The sequence below is a fragment of the Zea mays genome, chromosome 2 (genome assembly GCF_902167145.1).
Source record: "Zea mays cultivar B73 chromosome 2, Zm-B73-REFERENCE-NAM-5.0, whole genome shotgun sequence".
NCBI lineage: Eukaryota > Viridiplantae > Streptophyta > Magnoliopsida > Poales > Poaceae > Zea > Zea mays.
The window spans coordinates 9,943,336-9,953,788 of NC_050097.1; the positions used below are offsets into that span (position 1 = coordinate 9,943,336).

At 43.9% G+C, this 10,453-nt stretch overlaps 1 non-coding gene and 1 pseudogene across 1 annotated transcript; both read left to right on the forward strand.

The window, feature by feature from the left end:
* Positions 1–1,811, forward strand: LOC109944107 (plasma membrane ATPase 2-like; annotated as a pseudogene).
* Positions 1,812–3,065: 1,254 nt separating this feature from the next.
* Positions 3,066–3,138, forward strand: TRNAR-CCG (transfer RNA arginine (anticodon CCG)). The gene has a single exon. It is a non-coding gene; the product is annotated as a tRNA-Arg (tRNA).
* Positions 3,139–10,453: the final 7,315 nt, after the last annotated feature.

Here is a 10,453-nt window from a genome sequence, read left to right on the forward strand (position 1 = left end):
TTGCTCTTGGCTGTAAGGGCGTCAAGGACTGAGAACCAGGACACCTTCGATACTACCATGGTTGGCATGCTTGGAGGCTAGGACTGGTATTAGAGAAATCCACTTCTTGCCCTTCAACCCTGTTGATAAGAGGACTACTCTCACATATATTGATACCGATGGAAACTACACCGTGTCAGCAAGGGTGCTCCTGAACAGGTGAGGAAATTTGCAATCACGTTGCTTATTCTGGAATGAAAAAAACTTTGTTCTTTCAGCATAGGAAGTATCTGAGAAAACAAGGAGTCCCCTGGTGGACCATGGCAATCCATTGGTTTGTTGCCCCTGTTTGATCCACCTAGGCAGCACTAAGACAATTAGCAAGGCTCTTGTTCTTGGTGTTAACGTCAAGATGATTGCGGGTACATAGCCTGTTACTAACAAATGATCATACAATTTATAGGTCCAGTATTTGTGCAATTGCTGAAGTTGGACTTCTTTTTTTACTTCAGGTGATCAGCTTGCTATTGGTAAAGAGACTGGAAGGAGGCTTGGCATGGGCACCAATATGTGAGGAGACTTCTTAATCATCAATTGATTTAATCCTCTCAAGTGCCTTTGGTTTTGGTTTCTCCAAAATTTCCCATTTCATAGGGTTCCTGAATCTCTTAAAATGTGTGCTATTATTTCAATATTTTAGTTTTTTAAAAAATTGTTTATCTATGGTTTTTGTGAGTACATGGCTCAAGATCTTATTCAAGGAAGGAGGATATGGTACTTTTGTTCCTCTGTTCCTCAACTTGATTGGCGCTACAACCGGTTCGAAGCCCAGTCTGCTGCTAGCATGGCACTGTGGGGGATGGATATCCCCGGGTCCACATGCGCATGTAAACACACGAAAACACGTCTCGGGCCACCTAGCAGGCATCCCCCCTGGAGCGTCCTGCAGTGGGCCAGCCGAGAGTAACCAGGCGAAGCAAGCCCATTTTGATCCAGCAAAGGCCCACGTCTGAGTTAGGCGCCATGAGAGCACAAGTATGTTGGGCATGACAGTTGCGCCCACCCGACAGGCTAAGCCTCTGGCGGTAACTCAGGCGGATGAGCGTAGGAATTTCCCAAGATGTAGGAGGACAGTTCGCTACAAACCGGGAGATATGTGAATGGATTACGTTGGTCATTTGTGCGGGGATAGCTACCCTTGGTCGCATATATAAGGCTAAGAGGCACCCCTACCATTATCATCTTACCTCAACCCACCGTTCTCATAGTTCACAGCTTTTAATCTCATCCCAATACTAAGACCACCGCAGGACGTAGGGTGTTACGCCTCTCACGCGGCCCAAACCTGTACAAGCTTGTGTGTTTCTCCTGTCGTGCCACCGCACGAAATATCGAGTTACGATCAACAACGTCGTCCTGTCCAAAAGCACAACGAGGGTAATCCCGTGGTGTGCGGTCGGGTAACAAACTCCGACAGGCACCTGTGTGGACCCTCTGCGAACTGCGTAGACTCCTATCAGTGATAGGATGCGTCATGCGTGAGTGCTCACAACCAACATAGAAACTTTCTCTTGGGTCTTGGCTAGCAATTTATCCAGTATGAACTCATGTCAGTTGATATATGTTAAAGTATGTTGACCCTAATGATCCAACCAACATAGAAACTTTCTCTTGGGTCTTGGCTATCAATTTATCCAGTATGAACTCATGTCAGTTGATATATGTTAAAGTATGTTGACCCTAATGATCCTACCAAGATCTTCCTTCAGCATCCTACGCTGGAGCCGCAGGTGAGGAGGAGAAACAACCACGACCAAGCTGATGCGAATTAGCGTTTGGTTATTCTCCACAAGCATAGTAGTGCAGAGGCACTACCTCTTCCTGGTATTTGCTAATACTAACTATATGATGCTTAGAGCCTGTTTAACTATATTCCATAGATGTTGTAGCCTTTGTGTCATACTCCATCCATTCCAAAATAAAATTTGGTTTAACAGATTCTTACAATAATTGATGTATGTGTTTTGTATGATGTGAATTGTGATGTGATGCAATGCAATTTGAATCGAGAAATTTATTTTATATATTGTTGTTGTTTGGTATTTGCAGTCTCTATAGGCGCAACGTGTAGGCTGTGGAATTCACTGTCGCCCATATCACTACCAGATGTTCAGACACACATCGTCATGCACTAACATTTAGTAAATTTGTGTACCCTAGCATATTTATAATAGTATTACATATTTATAGCGTCAATATAATATTAGTGTTACGGTGATATTTTGCCAACGAATTTTACATATTATGATAATATTTGTCGTTCCGTATCTATGTTTTGTACTAATTTTTTTACTCCCGTGGCAACGCACGGGCACGGACCTAGTCAAATTATATGGAGCAAGCATTTGGGGTTTTAATTTATTTTGGTGCGTGCCTTGCTGCGATCGGTGAGGCGACAAGAAAAGTTTGGTCACGGCTCAATACCGGTGTTCGCCTGGATCGGAGGAGTTAGGTGACAAAACACGTACGCCGCTTACTATCCTGTGTACATATGATCCGGCAGGCGGCAGTCCATTCAAAGCTGTTCGGCTCCTTGTTCAGCTGTCCACTGCAGTGGCTGCACCCTGCACTGCTGTCTCAAGAAAGAAAAAGCCATCCCCGCCGCCACCAGTACTACTGGCGACCTCTAGCCATGCATTGGCAAAACGAAATGAGTGCTGCAACGACAAATGTACGTACGTACTGTAGCCTTCTTCTCCGGTAATAATATACGGTTGACAGCGCGTACAGCTAGCATGTGTCCCAAGTGTCCTAGGCCTCAAGTACAAATGGAGCCCACAGCTGAAATGGTGTTTCCAGACCACCACACCGGCCTCCCTCTATCACAATTCACAAATCCAGAGCTAGAGGACGGGAAAACGGAGGTCGACCGTCGGCGTATTGGTACGTACAAGCAGGGCAGCACCAGCACGAAGATCCTGGGCCTTGTAATGTACTCTTATGGGCTAATGAGACTTCTCTTACCAAAGCCCAATTTTATTATGTTTTACAGTCAAGTATATTTAATCAGAGAGTCTACGCATCATGACCGCGTGGCCTAATGGATAAGGCGCTCGCCTCCGGAGCGGGAGATTGTGGGTTCGAGTCCCATCGTGGTCGAATCTTTTTTAATTTATTGTATGCTGGATCGATTTTTTAAAATTATTGTATGACATATATTTCCGATGGAGGTCGGCCGAGATTAATAAAACCGCAAAATCTTCCAGAAAACATAAAATAGGGGTTTAAAATAGTAATTTTTTATTTTTTAGGGACCTAGTCATCAATCACGACATTTCTTGCGAAAATTTCACGCTACGCTATCAGTGGGAATAAAAAAAATCCACAACCTTGCTCACACATAGCCCTTCTACCATTTCGTAGGTCACTTACTTCATATCTATATAGCATTTTTTGTCCATATATCAAAAAAACTTCAGATTTAAATTGACTATTTGAAGCTATAAATAAATTCAAACGAAAAATATCGTAAACTACAAAGTCTCATAACTTTTGAAGTTCTACAAGTTTTATTTTGATATTTTCCGCATCTAAGATTGTTTGCAAAACTTGCATTTTAAATTTGACAAATTTAGATGTAATTTTTTAGAGCCAAAATAATTTTAAATTAAAAAGTTGTCAGCTAAAAAGTTTCATAACTTTTAACGATTTACCACTTTTGTGTTGGTGGTTTTTATACTATGTCATTTGAAAAAACAAAAAAATGATAAAAAATGATTTCTAGTGGCGGCTTCTTAAGAAAACCGCCACTAGAAATCGATTTTTAGTGACAGTTTCTTAAGAAAATCGTATGTAGAAAACATGAACTCCTAGTGGTTTTCGTAAAGAATCGCCTATAGAAATATAATTTTTACATACTTTTTCTTAAGAAACCACGCACTAGAAATAACACTGACACTTGATAACTGAAACCGCCTGTAAAAATTAAACGGAGAGACAAGCTTTGATCACTTTTCTACTAGTGGCTTTTCGTCGCCTTAGCTGATAAGCAGCCCACCCTAAAATAACTTAATAAATTTGTATTAATTATTAAATCATTTTTTTGGTTAAGTCATTTTAGGGCCAAATGATTGTCATATAGGTGATGAATAGTATTCTCTCTATATGTCTAGATCACTTGGATCCGACCGAACACGTTCAACAAGTCAGCCACATGTGTTTACTTAATCTGGATATATATATATATAGTTTAGGTATTAGGAGCCCTGGGCTTCCTATAATTAAAAGAAGCCCTGGTCTAATTGTACGTCTCGGTCCAACCATGCCATTCGATACCTCACTTCACCGTTGTGGACCATTAAAATACATTCACCAAATTCACATTTTTCTTTACCCTAACATTTCTAGCGCACACAGCCGCCGCCGACGTTTCTTCATCTCCCTTCCCCATCTTCCTCGCAGATCGCTCCTGTGATCCGACGGGACGACGAGCAGGAGCACCTGGACCACCAGACATGGCGAGCACCGCCTGCCTCACCTTCTTCAGCGCGACGACGACGCGCTGGCAGACGTAGTAGGTGGCGGCGCTTTTCATCTCATACAAATTCGCAAGGTGCTTCTCACTCTGGTGGTACGGGCCAATGGCGACGAACCTCAGCGGGCACCACCTCCGGTCGAGTAAGTCCACCTTTGGTCGATTCACACCCCAACGTCCCAACCCTATCTCTTTTTCTACAGTTCCGTCCCAGCTCCCAACCACAACCAGCGCGATAGCGTGATGCGATACATGGAAGTCAGATTGGTCCCTTTTCTCTCTCTTCGATTACTGGTTTTTTTGTATGGGATCCAAAAACATTGCATGAGGCAATTGAAAGGGAATTAGGCTTACACCTAGTTCCTAAATAGTTTTGGTGGTTGAATCGCCCAACACAAACAATTGGACTAACTAGTTTGCTCTAGATTATATGTTTTACAGGTGCCAAAAGTTCATCTATAACTATGCTAAATCGACTGTCCGGAATACCGTAGATTATTCCGGACAGGAGAAGCTTTTTGGAAAAACAGGCCAAGCGCGGACCGTCCGGGCCCTTGTGGCGGACCGTCCGCAACACTAGAATGACTCTCGGACAGAACCAATGCAGAAATACAAGTTTCCATTACGGACTGTCCGAAGGAAAAGCAAAGACCGTCCGAGCCCTCGCTCGGACCGTCCGGCCTTAGGCGCGGACCGTCCGGTCGGTAAGAAACCGAAAAACCCGAAGGTAACGGGTTCGGAGAAATGAATTATAGGGGGCCTCGCGGACCGTCCGGGGTGCACGAACGGACCGTCCGCGACTGGCTCTGTCTGACATCTGACGACGCATTAAATGCAATATAGCCGTTGATATAGCCGTTACTGCTGACCGTTGCATTTTCAGCCGTTGATCTACAGGGGCGGACCGTCCGCACCAGGAGGGCGGACCGTCCGCGCTCGGCAGAATGGCCCAACGGCTAGGAAGTGGTTGGTGGCTATAAATACAACCCCAACCACCTCCATTCACTTCATCCAAGCATTCCAACCTTCAACATTCAATACAAGAGCTAGCAACCCATTCCAAGACACATTCAAAGCCTCCATCTCTCCAAGTTTCACTATTGAGATAAGAGATCATTAGTGATTAGTGGCTTGAGAGAAAGTGATCCGTGTGTCATTTGTCGCTCTTGTTGCTTGGCTTTTTAATCGTGCTTTCTTGATTCTTTCATTGTGATCAAGCTCACTTGTAATTGAGACAAGAGACACCAATCTTGTGGTGATCCTTGTAGGAACTTTGTGTTCCAAGTGATTGAGAAAAGAAAGCTCACTCGATCCGTGGATCGTTTGAGAGAGGGAAGGGTTGAAAGAGACCCGGCCTTTGTGGCCTCCTCAACGGGGAGTAGGTTTGCAAGAACCGAACCTCGGCAAAACAAATCCGCGTGTCACACTCTCCATTTGGTTGCGATTTGTTTTCCACCCTCTCTCGCGGACTCATTTCTTTATTACTAACGCTAACTCGGCTTGTAGTTGTGTTTATATTTGTAAATTTCAGTTTCGCCCTATTCACCCCCCCTCTAGGCGACTATCAATTGGTATCAGAGCCCGGTGCTTCATTAGAGCCTAACCGCTCGAAGTGATGTCGGGAGATCACGCCAAGAAGGAGATGGAGACCGGCGAAAAGCCCACTACAAGCTACGGGAGCACTTCATCGGAAGAGTCCCGCACCAAAAGGAGGGAGAAGAAGAAGAGCTCCTCCAACAAAGGGAAGGAGAAGAAATCTTCTTCTCACCACAAAGAGAAGAAGGAAAAATCTTCTTCCCACAAGCCGCATCGGAAAGGCGACAAGCACAAGAGGATGAGGAAGGTGGTCTACTACGAGACCGACACTTCATCAACATCGACCTCCGACTCCGATGCGCCCTCCGTCACTTCTAAGCGCCAAGAGCGCAAGAAGTATAGTAAGATCCCCCTACGCTACCCTCGCATTCCTAAACATACACCTTTACTTTCCGTCCCATTAGGCAAACCACCAACTTTTAATGGTGAAGATTATGCTATGTGGAGTAATTTGATGCGATTTCATCTAACCTCTCTCCACAAAAGAATATGGGATGTTGTTGAGTATGGTGTACAGGTACCATCAATAGGGGATGAGGACTATGACACGGACGAAGTGGCCCAAATCGAGCACTTCAACTCCCAAGCCGCAACCATCCTCCTTGCCTCCCTAAGCAAGGAGGAATACAACAAAGTACAAGGATTGAAGAACGCCAAGGAGATTTGGGACCTACTCAAGACGGCGCACGAGGGTGATGAACTCACCAAGATCACCAAGCGGGAAACGATCGAGGGGGAGCTCGGTCGCTTCCGTCTTCGCCAAGGGGAGGAGCCACAAGACATGTACAACCGGCTCAAGACCTTGGTGAACCAAGTGCGCAACCTCGGGAGCACAAAATGGGATGACCACGAAGTGGTTAAGGTTATTCTAAGAGCTCTTATTTTCCTTAACCCCACTCAAGTACAATTAATTCGTGGGAATCCTAGATATCCACTAATGACCCCCGAGGAAGTTATCGGGAATTTTGTGAGTTTTGAATGCATGATTAAGGGCTCCAAGAAGATCAACGAGCTTGACGAGCCTTCCACCTCCGAGGCGCAACCGGTGGCCTTCAAGGCAACGGAGGAGAAGAAGGAGGAGTCTACACCAAGTAGACAACCAATTGACGCCTCCAAGCTCGACAATGAGGAGATGGCCCTAATCATCAAAAGCTTTAGGCAAATCCTCAAGCAACGGAAGGGGAAGGACTACAAACCTCGTTCCAAGAAGGTTTGCTACAAGTGTGGTAAGCCCGGTCACTTCATTGCAAAATGTCCTATGTCTAGTGACAGTGACAGGGGCGACGACAAGAAGGGAAGAAGAAAGGAGAAGAAGAAATACTACAAGAAGAAGGGCGGCGATGCCCATGTTTGTCGGGAGTGGGACTCCGACGAAAGCTCAAGCGACTCCTCCGACAACGAGGACGCCGCCAACATCGCCGTCACCAAGGGCCTTCTCTTCCCCAACGTCGGCCACAAGTGTCTCATGGCCAAGGACGGCAAAAAGAAGGTAAAATCAAGGTCCTCCACTAAATATGAAACATCTAGTGATGAGGATGATAAAAATGAGGAGGATAACTTGCGCATTCTCTTTGCCAATCTTAACATGGAGCAAAAAGAAAAACTAAATGAATTGATTAATGCTATTCATGAAAAGGATGATCTTTTGGACTCCCAAGAGGATTGTCTAATTAAAGAAAACAAGAAACATGTTAAGGTTAAAAAGGCTTATGCTCTAGAAGTAGAAAAATGTGAAAAATTGTCTAGTGAGCTAAGCACATGCCGTGAGATGATTGACAACCTTAGAAATGAAAATGCTATTTTAAATGCTAAGGTTGATTCACATGTTTGTAATGTTTCAATTCCCAATCTTAGAGATGATAACATTGACTTGCTTGCTAAAATTGATGAATTGAATGCATCTCTTGCTAGCCTTAGATTAGAGAATAAAAATTTAATTGCTAAGGCTAAAGATTTTGATGTTTGCAATACTACCATTTCCGACCTTAGAACTAAGAATGAAATGTTGCATGCTAAGGTTGTAGAACTTAAATCTTGCAAACCCTCTACATCTAATGTTGAGCATGTCACTATTTGTGCTAGATGTAGAGATATTGATGTTAATGCTATTCATGATCACATGATCTTAATTAAGCAACAAAATGATCATATAGCTAAACTTGATGCTAAAATTGCCGAGCACAACCTAGAGAATGAGAAATTTAAATTTGCTCGTAGCATGCTTTATAATGGGAGACGCCCTGGCATTAAGGATGGCATTGGCTTCCAAAGGGGAGACAATGTCAAACTTAATGCCCCTCCTAAAAATTTGTCTAACTTTGTTAAGGGCAAAGCTCCCATGCCTCAGGATAACGAGGGTTACATTTTGTATCCTGCCGGTTATCCCGAGAGCAAAATTAGGAAAATTCATTCTAGGAAGTCTCACTCTGGCCCCAATCATGCTTTTATGTATAAGGGTGAGACATCTAGCTCTAGGCAACCAACCCGCGCCAAGTTGCCTAGAAAGAAAATTTCTAATGCATCAAATGAACATAGCATTTCATTTAAGACTTTTGATGCTTCTTATGTTTTGACTAACAAATCCGGCAAGGTTGTTGCCAAGTTTGTTGGGGGCAAGCACAAGGGTTCCAAGACTTGTGTTTGGGTACCCAAAGTTCTTGTTTCTAATGCCAAAGGACCCAAAACCGTTTGGGTACCTAAAGTCAAGAACTAAATTTGTTTTGTAGGTTTATGCATCCGGAGGCTCAAGTTGGATACTCGACAGCGGGTGCACAAACCACATGACCGGGGAGAAAAGGATGTTCTCCTCATATGAGAAAAATCAAGATCCCCAACGAGCTATCACATTCGGGGATGGAAATCAAGGTTTGGTCAAAGGATTGGGTAAAATTGCTATATCTCCTGACCATTCTATTTCCAATGTTTTTCTTGTAGATTACAACTTGCTTTCTGTTTCTCAATTATGTCAAATGGGCTACAACTGTCTATTCACTGATGTAGGTGTCACTGTCTTTAGAAGAAGTGATGATTCAATAGCATTTAAGGGTGTGTTAGAGGGTCAGCTATACTTAGTAGATTTTAATAGAGCTGAGCTCGACACATGCTTAATTGCTAAGACTAACATGGGTTGGCTCTGGCACCGCCGACTAGCCCATGTTGGGATGAAGAATCTTCATAAGCTTCTAAAGGGAGAACACATTTTAGGATTAACAAATGTTCATTTTGAGAAAGACAGGATTTGTAGCGCATGTCAAGCAGGGAAGCAAGTTGGAGTCTATCATCCACACAAGAACATCATGACGACCGACAGGCCGCTTGAGCTACTTCACATGGATCTATTCGGCCCGATTGCTTACATAAGCATCGGCGGGAGTAAGTATTGTCTTGTTATTGTGGATGATTATTCTCGCTTCACTTGGGTATTCTTTTTACAGGAAAAATCTCAAACCCAAGAGACCTTAAAGGGATTCTTGAGACGAGCTCAAAATGAGTTCGGCTTAAGGATCAAGAAAATAAGAAGCGACAACGGGACGGAGTTCAAGAACTCTCAAATTGAAGGCTTCCTTGAGGAGGAGGGCATCAAGCATGAGTTCTCCTCTCCCTACACGCCACAACAAAATGGTGTAGTGGAGAGAAAGAATCGAACTCTATTGGACATGGCAAGAACCATGCTTGATGAGTACAAGACACCGGACCGGTTTTGGGCCGAAGCGGTCAACACCGCCTGCTACGCCATCAACCGGTTATATCTTCACCGAATCCTCAAGAAGACATCATATGAACTCCTAACCAGTAAAAAGCCCAACATTTCATATTTTAGAGTTTTTGGTAGCAAATGCTTCATTCTTATTAAAAGAGGTAGAAAATCTAAATTTGCTCCTAAAACTGTAGAAGGCTTTTTACTTGGTTATGACTCAAACACAAGGGCATATAGGGTCTTTAACAAGTCCACTGGACTAGTTGAAGTCTCTTGTGACGTTGTGTTTGATGAAACTAACGGCTCTCAAGTAGAGCAAGTTGATCTTGATGAGATAGGTGAAGAACAGGCTCCATGCATCGCGCTAAGGAACATGTCCATCGGGGATGTGTGTCCTAAGGAATCCGAAGAGCCTCCAAGTACACAAGATCAACCATCCTCCTCCATGCAAGCATCTCCACCAACTCAAAATGAGGATGAGGCTCAAAATGATGAAGAGCAAAATCAAGAAGACGAGCCACCTCAAGATAATAGAAATGATCAAGAGGGAGATACAAATGATCAAGAAAAGGAGGATGAGGAAAAACCAAGACCGCCACACCCAAGAGTCCACCAAGCAATTCAACGAGATCACCCCGTCGACACCA